The sequence below is a fragment of the Natator depressus genome, chromosome 28 (genome assembly GCF_965152275.1).
Source record: "Natator depressus isolate rNatDep1 chromosome 28, rNatDep2.hap1, whole genome shotgun sequence".
NCBI classification, from domain to species: Eukaryota; Metazoa; Chordata; order Testudines; family Cheloniidae; genus Natator; species Natator depressus.
The window spans coordinates 13,607,489-13,623,779 of NC_134261.1; the positions used below are offsets into that span (position 1 = coordinate 13,607,489).

A 16,291-nucleotide genomic window follows, 5' to 3' on the forward strand; every position below is an offset into this window, starting at 1 on the left:
ACCAAGGCCCCGCCCCCCGCTCCTTCCCTGGCCCCCCGCTCCACCCCTTTCCCCATGGCCCCGCCCCTCCTCCTCCCCTTTCCCCGTGCCCTGCCCCCTGCTCCACCCCTTTCCTCAGGGCCCCGCCCCCTGCTCCTCCCCTCTGCCAAAGCCTGCTCCGTCCCTAGCCCCGCCCTCTGTTTTTCCCTGTGGCCCCGCCCCATGCTCCGCCCCTTTCCCCAGGGCCCCGCCCCCTGCTCCACCCCTTTCCCTGTGGCCCCGCCCCCCGGCCAGAAGCTGGGAGCTGGGCTCTGGTAAGAGCCGCCCCGGGAGTCTGGGCCACTCTGGGGCGCCCCGGACCCTGCACCTGCCCCGGGCGCTGCGCCCTGGGGGGCGGGACACGGGCCGGGGGCTGCTGGGACCCGGGGTGGTCAGGGAGGCAACCCCCGGGCAGCTTAGTTTGCGTAAGAGCCTTTGGGGAGGGACCTTGTCCAAGGGTTTCTGAAAATCTGAGTCCCCTGGGTCCCCTCGGTCCCCAGCTTGTCGACCCCCCCTCCCCAGAGAATTCCAGCCGCCTGGTGAGGCTGATTTCCCCTTCCTAAAGCCACGCTGACGGTTCCCAACAAATTCTGTTCATCTCTGTGTCTGGCCATATTGTTCTTTATGAGAGTTTCAGACAGTTTGCCCGGCCCGGAAGTCAGGCTTACAGGCTTGTCATGGCCGGGGTCACCTCTGGAGCCCTTCTTAAAAATGGGCGTCACATTAGCTCTCCTCCAGTCATCTGGTGCAGAAGCGGGTTTAAATGATAGGTTACAGACTACCGTTAGTAGTTCTGCAATTTCACGGCTGGTCCTGGTGGCTTATTGCTGTTTAATTTATCAATTTGTTCCAAAATCTCTAAAGATACCTCAGTCTGGGACAGTTCCTCAGATCTGTCACCCAAAACGAATGGCTCAGGTTTGGGACTCTCCCTCACATCCTCAGCCGTGAAGACCAATGCAAAGAATTCACTTAGTTTCTCCGCAATGGCCTTGTCGTCCTTGAGTGCTCCTTTAGCTTCTCGATCGGCCCGTGGCCCCACTGGTTGTCCCTTACGTAGGAGTAACTGCTACCAGTAGCAAATTCCTACAAGGAAGGAATAATGTAAAATAATGTGGTTATAACACAGTGTGACTGAAATGAAGCCAATTTCAAACAAGGGGGACAAAATGCAGTACTGCATTGGCTGGGAATCGAACCCAGGTCAACTGCTTGGAAGGCAGCTATGCTCACCACTATACCACCAATGCACTTCAAAAGAGTGTGTCACAAAGGTGTCAACTGTGCAAGCAAAGCAGTGACACAGCCACAGAGCGAATGAGGAGGGTGGGGTTGAGTGGGGGGCAGCATCTCAGGTCTGGGCAGAGACGGGGTCCCCCACTGACTGAACAAGGGGGAGAGGGGAGCTATATCCCAGCAGGAGTTGGACCCAGCTCCACTCCTCCCCTAAGACATGGGAAATGAAGATTAATTTATCTGACTCAAGAAGGAAGGTGGCTGCTCCTTTTAAGAGCAAATCTTTGTGTTCCTTCCTGCTCGGCACAGAGGGGTTTGATCATGCGGCTGCCAATCTTGGGGAGAACGAACAGTAGCGGCCACTGAACCGAAGGAGGGAGATGATTGTTTCACAAGGACGGACGCCTCATTCTATGGGTGTTTGGTACATGCAGGCAGCCCCTGTTCCTGCATCTTTCCTGGCGAAATAAAGTTTCCCTGCCAACTCCCAAAACTTGTTACAGAAAGGTGGGGAAAGGAGATGGCCACACGATGGCGCCAGGACACAAGGAATGAAACACAACACTTGTCTTCTGTACACAGTCACTCTTGAAAAGTGACTGATCTCCACTCACTTGTATGTGAAGCGATGTTCAGTTTCGCCCTGGGCAAACTACAAGGCTGAAGCAATTTCATGGATTGTGACACTGGGATTGAAGGATTATTTAGTGTTAGAAGAAATTGTAAACAAACAAAACAAAACAAAAAACAGTTCATCTACACTTGAGCTGCCTGTTATGAAAGGCCGGTTTCCCCAATTCAGTTCCAGATGCTCTTTGAGGATTGCCCCGGGGTTCCCTGCATGCCCCAGCAGGAGTGAAAGCAGAAACCCCTGCTCTGCCCTTAGCTCCATGCTGATTTTTCACAGTGGGTGGAATTGGCTTTTTTGTGGCCTGTTCTCTGAGCACCAGAACTACCATCCTCTTCCCAGCCCAACCCAGGCTGCTTCCCTGCCCCAGCCTCTGCCCCGCTGGGGGCACTGCATGCTTCAGGTACATAAGGAACCAGCGGAAGCAATCTTGGACCCATGAGTGGTTATCTTCGAGAACTCATGGTAGAGCACAGGTAAGTCTCAAAGGACTGGAGAATGGGAAACATTGTTCCCTTTTTTAAAGAGTGACAGATACTAAGAGGACCGTGGGAATTAAAGACCCGTCAAGCTAATCATTGACACTGGCAAAGAGAATGGAAGAAATGGTTAAACTATCCATTGAGACTTGTAGGGTTATAAATTAAAGCTAGCAAAGATTTGTCAAGAAGAAATCATGCCAAACCAACCTAATTTCCTCCCTTGACAAGGTTACCAGCCTAGTGGGCAGGCAGGAAGCAGTAGACGTGATATATCTTGATTTTGGGGAGGGTTTTTGCAGTCCCACCTGATGGTCCATAAGCAAAGTTGGAAAATGTGGTCTAGATGAAATGACAGCAGGGAGGGTGCACAACGGCTTGAAAGGCTGCACTCAAAGAGCAACTAGCAATGGTTCACTGTCAAACTGGAAGGACACTTCCAGGAGGGTCCAGTGGGTCCTGCAGTGCTGGGGGTGGGAGGGGAGGGAGGGGAGCGTGGCTGCTGGTGGAGTCGGCACCTACCCCCCTGTCTCTTCCCGACAGTGTCCATGTGAAACATTCCAGCCCTGGCTGGTGACAAGGGGCGGAGGGGAGCTCCAGCCGCAGGTCGGTACGTTTGAATGAGCTGGGAAATCAGACACTTGTGTGAACTGAATAGGAAATGGAATTGGAACCCCAAGCTAGTAAATAATCATACAATTAGCTGGTCGTCTTCTCCTCGTGAAATGCTGTTGCAAATCAGCTGCAGCCTGGCATGGGGCATTGCATTCAATATGCCAGACCATTCGCGTTCGCTCCGGGTTAGGGCATTGGAATTCTGATGTCAGGCCATGTTGATTCTGAACTTTCACCAATTTTATTATTGATGCCTTGAAAAGGAAACTTTCCTGAGGTGTCTCCTGCCCCGGGGACTCCGCAGAAGGAGCAGAAATGCCAGTCTTGGGAAGACGCTTTTCCCCCTTTTGCTGAAGGTTCTCCCCACACACGCACACTCTCCCCTGACCTACACTGCAGGGTTATGTCAAGTGTTATGGGTTAAGGCCTAGTGGCCAGAGTCTATAGAATTGCCCTGATCCACAGAGCAATAGGGCCCCATGGACCAAGTCAATGGGGACACCCTTCTCTGCAGGGCAGCAAGGCCAAGCAGCCAGAGTGGATAAGGCTACTCTGATTTGATGGGCAGCAAGGCCTAGTGGCCTGAAGGGGGGGGCCACCACCCCGGGGTGGGGTGGCCAGTGTAGGGGGTCCCAGCCCAGGGCCCTGGTGGCCCCGAGTGAGTTCACCACCGAGTCAGCGGGCATCCAAGTGCAAGACACCGACTATGCTTGGGACTATGGGTAGTCCCTCCCTTGGGCTACTTCCTACCCTGGCTCCTGTCTCTTCGGTCTGGGTGACTTCGGGGTTCCCAGGTTCCACTGCCTGGACTGGTGCCGGTGGCTCCGAAGTCCCTGAGGTGTTCGCAGGTATCCAGGCATCTGCCGGGGTCTCAGCACCGCTGGCTTTCGTGGGGCTCCTGCTGCTCCGAGAGAGACAGGCACCAGCAGCAGACATCCTTCCTCACTGGTGGTCAGCCCAGACTGAGCTGGGCTGCTCCCTTTTCTGCTTGTACTGCACTTGGTGCATGCCCAGTGGGGGCGTGGGGGCGTGGCTTCCTCAGCCCACAATGAGGAGTTAACCCCTTCCTGTCCAGGGCGGGGTGAGGGCACCCCATCAGACTCCCACTGACATCAGCGTCCCATTACGCAGACTTAATAACACTACCTCCCCGAGCAGCATAGACCCAAGGCCAATGTACTTAGCTTAATCCAGTGTTAGTGTAAACACTGCATTACTTAGGTTGAGCGATATTGTCCTCCAGCACTTGTCCAACAGTGTCCCACACTGACCACTCTGGGCACCATTGTGATTTCCACAGCCCAGGGGTCACGTAGACCAGAAAACCCCTCCTACACACACACACACACACGGCGAGACGCAGAACCAGCAGCATGGACAGCAAGGAGGAGAAGGAGAAAGGGGGACAGGCAACCAGCTTCACAGTGAGCCAGGAGCTATTTCTGACTCCAGTGCATTCCAGCCAGTTGCAGAATCATGCAACCAGGCTATTCCCCCTCCTCGTTTCTCCAACCCCGGGAGGGCTATACTCACCATGGCTGGTGCTGTGACTGGCACCCTGTACAAGCAACCCCAAGCAGAAGAGAGAATGTAGTGCTTAAAAATTCAGGGGAGAAAGGGGAGTAAGTTCAGCCTCTGAAATTTTGCTTTCTGCAGTGAATACACCGACAATGAAACCTCTGCGTGTTTTATCTGCAGTTGCTGCCATTGCAGCCTTTGGGGTCTCCCCCCTCCACACCCATGCAACGCCTGAGCCAGAGAAGGAGGAGAAAAAAGAGGACTTGGGATGACGTTCCAGGAGATCCTGCAAGTCAGTGCTCCATGAGACAGTGCACACAGGGTGAACATCATAGCCAGCCTGCAAAAGGATAGAGTGGAGAGGAGCCAGGTGCAGGAAAAGGAGAGGGAGCTGCACCAGGACATAATGGGGCTTCTCAGGCCTCTAACACAGATTCTGAAGACCCTGGTGGATCTGCAGGTTCATAGCTCACCTCCCTTTGCAGCCCATTCAAACTCAGGATCAGGACCTCAACTTTCCACATGGACATTAAAGAGAATCACAGCTTCACATAGGCTGACCTGTGAAAGCCACAGGTGGTGTATGTGTAGATGAAATAGACATGAATGTTCCTTCCCCTTCATAAGTTCTGTTCTCTTAATTTATTATGTTTTTAATGTATTCGTTTTAAAATCCCACAGGTTTTTTGAACTCATTTTGTTACAGAATAAAATTCTATTATTTTGAACATAATTCATCTTTATTACTTCGCAACATATGCTGGCTGGTGATCAGGAGTTTGTAAGCGACCAATTGTCGGTTATCGCTCAGTTTCACACAACTTGATGTTAATGCGGCTATTTGGCTATCAATGTCATATTGCCACATATAAAGCAATCACCACATGATTCATACCGGGCTGCAAAAGAGCAGTGCCGGGTAAAGCACACGACAACAACACACACTACTTTGGCTCACTATTAAAATGGTCTTGCAAAGCCTCCCTGAGCTGTACAGCTCTGCCTGGAGCACTTGTATCTGGCTGCTCAGATTCAGCAAACTGCCACTCCATTTCTGTCCTCCACCCCATGGAGACTTTTCCTCCTTTGCTTCGGAGATGTTATGCAGGACACGGCAGGCAGCTATAGCCGCTGGGATACTTTTCTCACTGAGGTCCAATCTTGTGAGTCAGCAACGCCAGTGCCCCTTCGAATGACCAAATTCACATTCAGCTGTCATTCTGCACCTGCTGAGCCAGCAGTGGAAGTGTTCCTTGGTGCTGTCGAGGTGGCCGGTTTATGGCTTCCTGAGCCGTGGGAGCAAGGGGTAGGCTGGCTCACTCAGGATCGCTACTGGCATTTCAACTTCGACAGTGGTAATCCACCGAGTGGTATAGTCACAGCTCATGGCTTTCTGAAGAGTTCTGTTTTCTTAAAGATGTGAGCGTCAAGGACTTCCCCTGACCAGGCCACACTGAGGTCAAAGAAACTTTCACCAGGAAAAAGAGAGAGAGAGAGAGAGAGAGAGAGAGAGCTGGGGCTGCTGGTCTCGCTGTTCACATGGAATTCCTTATTCCAGACTAAGAGGGGATTTTTGATCATTTAATCCCCTCCCAAAGCAATATAATCTAAACAGAAAACAGGCCATTCTTCTCCAGGAAAGAGTGTCTCCATGGGGAGCCCTACTGGGGTAAATACAGCAGGGGAAATGTATCTGGTATAGAGAAGTCCTTTGAGAGGTGGAAAGGCAGAGGCAAGGAGGAAAGACACCTGGGGTGTGGGAGTAGATAGTGAGAGGTGAAGAGAAATAATAATTTAAACATGATACTGTCTTTCTCAGTGCAGCTCACCTCATGTATGCAGAGGTGAGGCTAGATGCTGGCTCCGTGGTGGAATGATCAGTGCTCCGGACTCTGAATCCAACAATGTGCGTTCAAACGGTGGTAGGACCTCGATGTGCTTTGCTTCTCTCCCCCGCCTTCCCCCCTTAGGCCTCATTTCATTGTATTAATACTTTTGCGACCAGGGTCTCAGGAGGGCTACGCTGAGGTGGCTCAATTGGAGCAAACTGCAAAGAATGGGGCAGACAATCCCCAAAGCTGGTGGTTATTCTGATACTCAGATTTACCAAGACACGAACAAAACAACTTCCATAATGTCTTACTGGTTACCCAGAAGCCAAAACACAGTTCCCTTAAAGCAACCCAGCCTTGGGCTTTCTCCCAGACAGCTAAGTGAGGACGACTGAAAATCTTGTTCATCATATAAAAAGTTCTACCAATCCCAAAGGATCGGACACATTACCCACCAGGTTAATGAATATTTCAGATCTTACCCAAATATACACTTACAGCCAATTCTTAATAACTAAACTAAGATTTATTACAAAAAGAAAAGAGTGTATTCGCTGAAAGATCATTATACAGACAGACAGAAATAGAGTCCTTAGGTCAGTTTCACAGTAGAGCTGGTCAGCTTCAGAATTTCAAAGAGTCCTTTCCAGAATCAGTTCTTCAGGTTATAGTCCAATGTCCAAATATTCAATATCAGGGCAATCCAGATGAGGCTGGAGACCTCAGTCTTATGATTCAAACTTCCCCTGAATAAAGCTTAAGCAGATCTGAGATGAAAGGATCAGGTCCCAAGAGTATAGAGATTTTTGGCCGCTTCTTGACAGCACCGGTCCTTGAGTGAACAATAGGGTTTTGAAGTAGACCTATTTCCTAAACATCATAGGTAATTAGCTACATGGATTAACATAAGGCAATTGACTATCTCTGCCATTTGCAGGTGGTTTACCACAAACTTAAAAGAGAAATTAAGACAGTGACATTAGTACATTTAAATGTTAAGATCTTCTTTTGATCTCTGAATTAACAGAATACAGCATAGACAGGAACTCTAAGACAAAAAACCACAATCATTAACTGCTGATATGTCTCTAAAGGTTGAATCTGCGTCAATTAGCCTGCAAGTTGCTTATCCCTTTCTGGCCCACCGTCACAACATTGTTTTCTCTTTTAGTTGTCTTTCAGTCCCTTCACTCCCCCGCTGGTTAATTCCATTATTCTTGTAACATAAAAGGAACATGAAGAGAAGCGCAAACTGACCCCAACTCGTATTCCCTCCCTCCCCACCATGTAGGCATATAGCACATGGAGGGGGGTTAATGGCTAAAGTGGAGTCTTTTGCTGGAGTGAAGGGAGAGTATTTTGCAGTTTAATTTTAATCAAGTGATAAACCCCCCCATCCTACCCCCCTGACTCAGATCTTCCTGCTGCTCAGCCCTGAGCCAGGTCTCAGTGTTGCAAATTATTGAACATCTGGAAAAGAAAACACAGTAGCCCACAACTCCAGCTCTTGTGACTATTTTCTCTCACAGGGATTTCATGAACAAAGGCAGTCCCTGTACAGCAGGTGATGACTATCTCTCTGTTTTCTCTGCTGTTCATGGTGGGGAGTTTCCCCATTTCTAACATTTCTTGAAGGGAGAGGAAGGGCAGAGAGAAGGGGTGTGTTCTCTCTGTTTCTTTCCTCTCTGTTCTTTCCTTCCCTTCCAGGCTCCCGCCGGGCATTGCAGGTTGTGCTATGGGTTGGGCTCCCTGCCCTAGGGTTAGGGTTCCTATGGGTAGGCCACTTGGAGTTTGGGTTAGGGTTTCTATGGACCCCAGGACTCTGGAGCCTTTGGAGCAGAAGGACCCCATGAGCTCAGCATGAGTCCAGGGACTGAGTAGGCAGGGAGGAGTCTGAGCAGCTGTTCTGGGAATGCAGGTGAGAAATGACTCCCCCCTCTCTAGATTCTCCCTGTGGGGCTCTGGGGAGCAGGGAGGGTTGTGTGATAAATTCCATCCAACATCCCTCTTTGATCTAAGACAAGGGACGTCTCCAGCGGGACCTTTCCCACCACCCAGGAGACCCCAGCCTGGGACTAAAGGCAGCTCTGGGCTTTGCCTCTCGCCCTTTCGGGGAATCATGTTCAGGTTTTAAAAAGAGCTAAAGAAGCCATAACACCGTTCACACCCCCTCCCCAGGTCTGAATGAATGCCATATTCCCCTTCTCGAAATAAAAACATGTTCTTTCAAACCCAGGTGAGTGGAGTTAATTCAGTTCTCAGCCTCAGTCCTTCACCCACATTCCTTAGGGCATTGCACCACCATGTGGGTGTTTCGTTTCCCACCTCAATTTCACACAGAGGAATAATTTCCTTTGCACAGATCCATGAACAGCAAAACCTCCCTGTGTCTCTTGTCTGAGCCCGGATATTGAATTCTATTGAAACCTTCACTCCTGCAATGGCAGTGCTCAGACAGAGGGGACGTGGCCACCTGCATACCCGACAGTGAGATATTGGCTCGGCTCTTTCTTCATGCTGCTGCTGTCATTCCATGGAATGTCAGGGATGGAATAAAACTAATTCATTCTTGCTACAAGAGAGGAAAAAACTGGGGGGCCTTAATTGTTACGGTTTGATTAAATAAAGTTTAGGGTTTAATTAATATAGAAAAAATAATTACTGATTCCTCTAAATAATACTATAAACTTGAAATTAGAACAGAGATAAATCTTGTCAGTAACGGCTAATTTCCCAAGTGATCCTCACATTATTAATTTCCACTCCACCCTCATAGGAGGTCTGGGCATCGCCAGTTTTACTGCTCTGCATCCACCTTCCCATTAGAAATGTTATGTTGGTTATTCCCAGTTTTGAAAAATTGTAAACTGCAGAATTTGAATAGCGAACCTGCTCTCCTTGCTGCACCTGCTAAACATTGCTCGTCAGCAGCTTCTCCACTTGCAGAGTGACCACAGTCTGAGGAGCCCAATTAGAGTCAACTAAATTACCTGCATGTCAAACTGAACCCCCTGCACTCAATCTGCTCTGTGGGATCTTTTCTCCCAGCATGGAGCAGAGTGTGTGGGTGGGCAGTTTGTGGGTGAATGGTTCCTATTTTCTCTCTACATTCACACAGATCTGAGACTGTGTGCTCCTGGGCATGACTTGGAAATGTCTTGTTCTGGAAACTTCAAAGTGAAAACCCCTTCCCAAAATCAATCCCTCTCAGTGAGCTGTGAGGACAGGAACCTTTAGGGTGAAAAAAACTCTGGGAATGAGGAGGAGAATATCACACTTCATTAAAGATTTGACTATGTTAAAATTAATAGGGAATATTTTGGGGGGGGAGGGGGACAAATTCAAGACAAACTCAGCCACTGCTTGTCAGAAATAGAATTCAAACCCACTTCTGCACAGGAAGTCTCTAATTTAGATACACTACCACGTGCTGCTCAACCATCTTAAAAGCTAGGAGAAATGAGGGCAGTGTGGCACCTAACCAATGTGGAATCTGATTCCTCCATGGGGTGAAGGCTATCCTTCTTCTATCCTTGCTAAACAGCCCTCTTCCTTGGATTACCCTTGCTGGGGATCAGGATAGGGGAAAACTAGTGTCTGCGGACTAATTTAAGACTGTATTTTGATTTTAGAGGCAGATGAGATCTCTATGGACATCTGGTCTGACCAGCTGCATAACAAAGTCCAGGGAATTTGACCCAGCGAGTCCTACCTCCACCCCAACATCTGAAGGTTGAACTAGGACAGATCATTCAGAAAGTCATTGTGTTTGGATATAAAGACTTTACAGGTTAGGAGGGGAAACTGGCCCTTATTTCAAGTTTCATCCCGTAATTTCTACATCTAAGCATAGAACCACAGCGTTACCAGGGCCTGCAAGGGTCATCTAGTCTAACCCCCAGCCAAGATGCAGGATTTTTTGTGGTTTAACCATCCAAGACTGATGGCTCTCCAGCCTCCTTTTAAAACATGCTGATGAAGGAGCTTCCATGAACTAGACAGTCAGTTCCATTGTCCTACTGTTCTTACACTTAGGAAGTCTTTCCTGACATTTAATCTAAATCTGCTATGCTGTCGTTTGAACCCATTGCCACTTGTCCTGCCCTCGGTGGCAAGAGAGAACAACTTTTCTCCATCTTTTTTATAGCAGCCTTTCAAGTATTTAAAGACCACTATCATATCCTCCCTGAATCTCCTCTTTTGCAAACTAAACATACCCCGTTCCTTCAGCCTTTGCTCGGAAAACTCAGCTCGGCATTGGCTGTGAATTAAGCCCAGGCCTGCTGGATGGGAGACAAGAATTGGCCCACTGAACCAGAATTGTGCAAAATATAAAAAAGGGACCTGTGCGTTATGGGCCCTGCTCACTGCCCGTGCCTCAGTCTGCTGCAGGGCACAGGGGTGTGGCTGACACTCCCGGGAGCTCTGTGTTTCTCAACCAGAGTCTGGGAGCTCTGTGTTTCAGGTCAGAATGCCAGTATCTGGGAGTTCCTTATTTAATGCTATGGGGAGTAATGGGTCCTATTTACATGTGCCCTGTGCCTTTAAGGGTTTGGAGCAATGCTGGAGAGGTTAAATTGCCCAGAGCTGGAGAGCAGGGTGTGGTCCCAGAGAAGTAGTAATTGTGGTCTGGTGAGACCGAGCAGGTGTGGGGGTTGTGCGAGGTGTGGTGTTTACATGCACGTATAATGTTTAATAAACCCCCATTTTTAAACCACCCATGGCTGGGAATATAAGAGGAACTCTTTGAACTAGGGTGTGTCCTTCATAATCCTCAAGATGACTGGCTCCAATATGATGCTGTCACAGGGAGTATAGCTCAGTGGTAGAGCATTTGACTGCAGATCAAGAGGTCCCTGGTTCAAATCCAGGTGCTCCCTGAGGAGTTGTTTTTTATTTTTAATATAAATATATTTATATTGCGTTACCTAGGGAGGTGGTAGAATCTCCTTCCTTAGAGGTTTTTAAGGTCAGGCTTGACAAAGCCCTGGCTGGGATGATTTAACTGGGAATTGGTCCTGCTTCGAGCAGGGGGTTGGACTAGATGACCTTCTGGGGTCCCTTCCAACCCTGATATTCTATGATTCTATGATATTTTCATATCCATCTCTAGTATGTTCAGCAGTTCCACTGAATGGCGCGGGGACTGGGGCTTGTATAATGTCTAAAAGCCTAGCAAACCTGTCGATCAGCTGAAATCAGATCCAATCCTCTAAGTGTGACACACTGTACCCCCAAGTAACAGCCTGAGGGACCTGGCTCTCTCTGGAAGGTCTATGGTGATTCTTAAAAGAGCCTTTGGGAGGCAGGAGTTATCCCCATGGAAATCTCTTCACTTCTTTCTCAGGACCACCTTCTTGGGCCTGGCTTTAGCCTGGCTCTCGCCTGACTTGGTTTTAGGTGGGATGTTGACCACCTTCTGGGTTTGGCAGCTTTGACCTTTTGGGGGCTTTTCTCTGCCATTTTGGTCCCTGCTGCAGCCACCACTTTCTTAGGGCTATTCCTGGCCCGGGGCATGGTGGCCTTTCTGGGGATCCTGGCAGCTCTGACCAGCTTCCTGGTGGCTATTTTCCTGCTCAAAGCCACTGGATTCTTCTCATGCCTTGTCCTTGGGGCCCAGATGCTGCTGGCTGAGCATGAAGGAGCCAAGATTCTTATTAAAATAAATATGGCTCAATATCTCTTTTATACACTTTATTAAAATGAACTAATCCAATCAAGAATACACATCAAAGGCTAATCTACTACAAACCCAACTCAACTAAATTAGTATTAAACCATACAACTAGAAAGTTGACGTCAAATCAGTCAATCAATGAATTAATTGCATTGGAATCAACTCATCAATTTGTCAAATCATCAGATTAATACAGCAGAAAACCAACCCTTATAAATTTTAAAACAGAAATGCAAAGAGGTGGTGTGACACATGGCTGGAAAGGGTTAAGCATCCTGCAGGATAAATGATCCAAATTCAACCTTTAGGGACATACTGGTATATAATGTTTCTGTTTTTGTGTGTTTACATATATATTCTTAGAGGTTAGAGTTCCTATCTATGCTGTATTCTGCTAATTCAGAGATCAAAAGGAGAACTTAAGATTTAAATGAACTGTAAATATCGTGATATCCCCGTATTAATCTCTCTTTGATGTATGTAGCAAATCACCTGTGAATGGTGAAAACAGGTGTCATAAATATAAAGGGGAGGGTAACCACCTTTCTGTATACAGTGCTATAAAATCCCTCCTGGCCAGAGGCAAAACCCTTTCACCTGTAAAGGGTTAAGAAGCTAAGGTAACCTCGCTGGCACCCGACCAAAATGACTAATGAGGAGACAAGATACTTTCAAATCTGGAGGGGGGGGGGAACAAAGGGTTCGTCTGTCTGTGTGATGCTTTTGCTGGGAACAGATCAGGAATGCAGCCTTACAACTGTTAGTTAGTAAGTAATCTAGCTAGAAATGCGTTAGATTTCCTTTTGTTTAATGGCTGGTAAAATAAGCTGTGCTGGATGGAATGTATATTCCTGCTTTTGTGTCTTTTTGTAACTTAAGGTTTTGCCTAGAGGGATTCTCTAAGTTTTGAATCTGATTTCCCTGTAAGGTATTTACCATCCTGATTTTACAGATGTGATTCTTTTACCTTTTCTTTAATTAAAATTCTTCTTTTAAGAACCTGATTGATTTTTCATTGTTCTTAAGATCCAAGGGTTTGGGTCTGTGTTCACCTGTACAAATTGGTGAGGATTTTTATCAAGCCTTCCCCAGGAAAGGGGGTGTAGGTTTTGGGGGGATATTTTGGGGGACGACGTCTCCAAGTGGGGTCTTTCCCTGTTCTTTGTTAAAACGCTTGGTGGTGGCAGCATATGGTTCAAGGACAAGGCAAAGTTTGTACCTTGGGGAAATTTTTAACCTAAGCTGGTAAGAATAAGCTTAGGGGGTCTTTCATGCAGGTCCCCACAGCTGTACCCTTGAGTTCAGAATGGGGAAGGAACCTTGACATGGTGGCAGAGTGGTGGGATCATTTTGAGATCATTGTGAACCAGAAGCACAGCAGGATTTTAAAGGGTTTTGTAAAAGGTGATTGCAGCTGTAGATTCTGTCTCTCTGCCTGGGGGACAGAGCAGCAGGTATAACAAAAGGATTTTTCTGTAGGCTCAGAATAGCTATCAGAGAAACATAGGTATCAGGTTACAGTACAGCAAAATTTTACCCATCCTGGTTTAGGGTTTTCACCATTTGAACTTGTATACAGCCACGAGGTTAACAGGCCATTACAGTTGGTGAAGCAGCAATGGGAGGGGTTTACACCTTCTCCAGGAACTAACATTCTAGACTTTGTAACCAACCTACAAAACACCCTCCAAACCTCTTTAGACCTTGGTAAAGAAAACCTAAAGGATGCCCCAAAAGAGCAAAAAGCCTAGTATGATAAACATGCCAGAGAGCGTTCCTTCAAAGTAGGGGACCAGGTCATGGTCTTAAAGGCGCTCCAGGCCCATAAAATGGAAGCATCATGGGAAGGGCCATTCACGGTCCAGGAGCGCCTGGGAGCTGTTAATTATCTCATAGCATTCCCCACCTCCAACCAAAAGCCTAAAGTATACCATATTAATTCTCTAAAGCCCTTTTATTCCAGAGAATTAAAGGTTTGTCAGCTTACAGCCCAGGGAGGAGATGACGCTGAGTGGTCTGAAAGTGTCTATTATGAAGGGAAAAGTGATGGTGGCATGGAAGAGGTGAACCTCTCCATGACCCTTTGGCGTATGCAGTGACAGCAGATCCAGGAGTTGTGCACTAGCTACGCGCTGACGTTCTCAGCCACCCCAGGACTGACTGAACAGGCATACCACTCCATTGACACAGGTAATGCTCACCCAATTAAAGTCCAACCTTACCGGGTGTCTCCTCAAGCTAAAACTGCTATAGAACGGGAGATCCAGGATATGCTACAGATGGGGGTAATCCGGCCCTCTGGCAGTGCATGGCCATCTCCAGTGGTTCTAGTTCCCAAACCAGATGGGGAGATACGTGTTTGCGTGGACTACCGTCAGCTAAATGCTGTAACTCGCCCCGACAACTATCCAATGCCACGCACAGATGAACTATTGGAGAAACTGGGATGGGCCCAGTTCGTCTCTACCTTGGATTTAACTAAGGGGTACTGGCAGGTACCGCTAGATGAATCTGTCAAGGAAAGGTCAGCTTCACCACACATCTCGGGCTGTATGAATTTAATGTGCTCCCTTTCGGGCTGAGGAATGCACCTGCCACCTTCCAAAAACTTGTAGATGGTCTCCTAGCGGGATTGGGAGAATATGCAGTTGCCTACCTAGACGATGTGGCCATATTTTTGGATTCCTGGGCAGAACACCTGGAACATCTACAAAAAGACTTCGAGTGCATAAGGGAGGGAAGACTAACTGTTAAGGCTCAGAAGTGTCAAATAGGCCTAAACAGAGTGACTTACCTTGGACACCAGGTGGGTCAAGGAACTATCAACCCCCTACAGGCCAAAGTGGATGCTATCCAAAAGTGGCCTGTCCCAAAGTCAAAGAAACAGGTCCAATCCTTCTTAGGCTTGGCCGGATATTACAGGCGATTTGGACCGCAATACAGCCAAATCGCTGCCCCACTGACAGACCTAACCAAAAAGAAACAGCCAAATGCAGTTCAGTGGACTGAAGAGTGTCAGAAGGCCTTTAACCAGCTTAAAGTGACGCTTATGTCTGACCCTGTGCTAAGGGCCTCAGACTTTGACAAACCGTTCCTAGTAACGACAGATGTGTCCGAGCGTGGTGTGGAAGCAGTCTTAATGCAGGAAGGACCAGATCAAGAATTCCACCCTGTAGTGTTTCTCAGCAAGAAGCTGTCTGAGAGGGAAAGCCACTGGTCAATCAGTGAAAAGGAATGTTATGCCATTGTCTATGCTCTGGAAAGGCTATGCCCATGTTTGGGGACGGCGTTTCCACCTGCAAACCGACCATGCTGCGCTACAGTGTCTTCATACTGCCAAGGGAAATAACAAAAAACTAATTCGGTGGAGTTTAGCTCTCCAGGATTTTGATTTTGACATACAACACATTTCAGGAGCTTCTAATAAAGTGGCTGGTGCCCTCTCCCGTGAAAGTTTCCCAGAATCAACTGGTTAAAATCATCCTTGAGATGTGGAAAATAGTTAGTCTTTATACAGTTCGTAGTATATTTAGAGGTGCATGTGCCTTATTAACTCTGTTTTCTCCTAGAGCTCCAGGAAGAAATCACAGCCCGTGTTTCAGCCTATCTGTGATTTGGGGGTATGTGTCATAAATATAAAGGGAAGGGTAAACACCTTTCTGTGTACAGAACTATAAAATCCCTCCTAGCCAGAAGCAAAACCCTTTCACCTAAAAAGGGTTAAGAAGCTAAGATAACCTTGCTGGTACCTGACCAAAATGACAAATGAGGAGACAAGATACTTTCAAATCTGGAGGAGGGGTGTGACGCAGCAGGGAGGGGGAGTGGTGACCTGGGAATGTGGCAGGGGTGTTTCACTGGGGATGGGAGACCTGAGAGCCTGTACCCTGAAACAGGAGGGGGGGGGAGGTAACACCTCTGCCCGGGAAACTGGACAAAGGCTGCAGGAGGGAGCCTGCTGGGGGGTTTTTTTTGGTTTCAGTTTTGTGCTGGGTGGTGGAACGCAGGGAACCCCAGGGCTGGGGTCTAGTGAAACTCCCAGTGAAACTCCCCTGCCACATTCCCAGGTCACCACTCCCTCTCCCTGCTGTGTCACATCTCCCCACTCCTTGCTGCATCACAGGGGGAAACAAAGGGTTCGTCTGTCTGTGTGATGCTTTTGCCGGGAACAGATCAGGAATGCAGCCTTACAACTGTTAGTTAGTAAGTAATCTAGCTAGAAATGTGTTAGATTTCCTTTTGTTTAATGGCTGGTAAAATAAGCTGTGCTGGATGGAATGTATATTCC

At 48.0% G+C, this 16,291-nt stretch overlaps 2 non-coding genes across 2 annotated transcripts; one reads left to right on the top strand and one right to left on the bottom strand.

The window, feature by feature from the left end:
- Positions 1-1,196: 1,196 nt before the first annotated feature.
- Positions 1,197-1,268, bottom strand: TRNAG-UCC (transfer RNA glycine (anticodon UCC)). Its single transcript has one exon. It is a non-coding gene; the product is annotated as a tRNA-Gly (tRNA).
- A 9,866-nt stretch (positions 1,269-11,134) lies between these two features.
- Positions 11,135-11,206, top strand: TRNAC-GCA (transfer RNA cysteine (anticodon GCA)). Its single transcript has one exon. It is a non-coding gene; the product is annotated as a tRNA-Cys (tRNA).
- Positions 11,207-16,291: the final 5,085 nt, after the last annotated feature.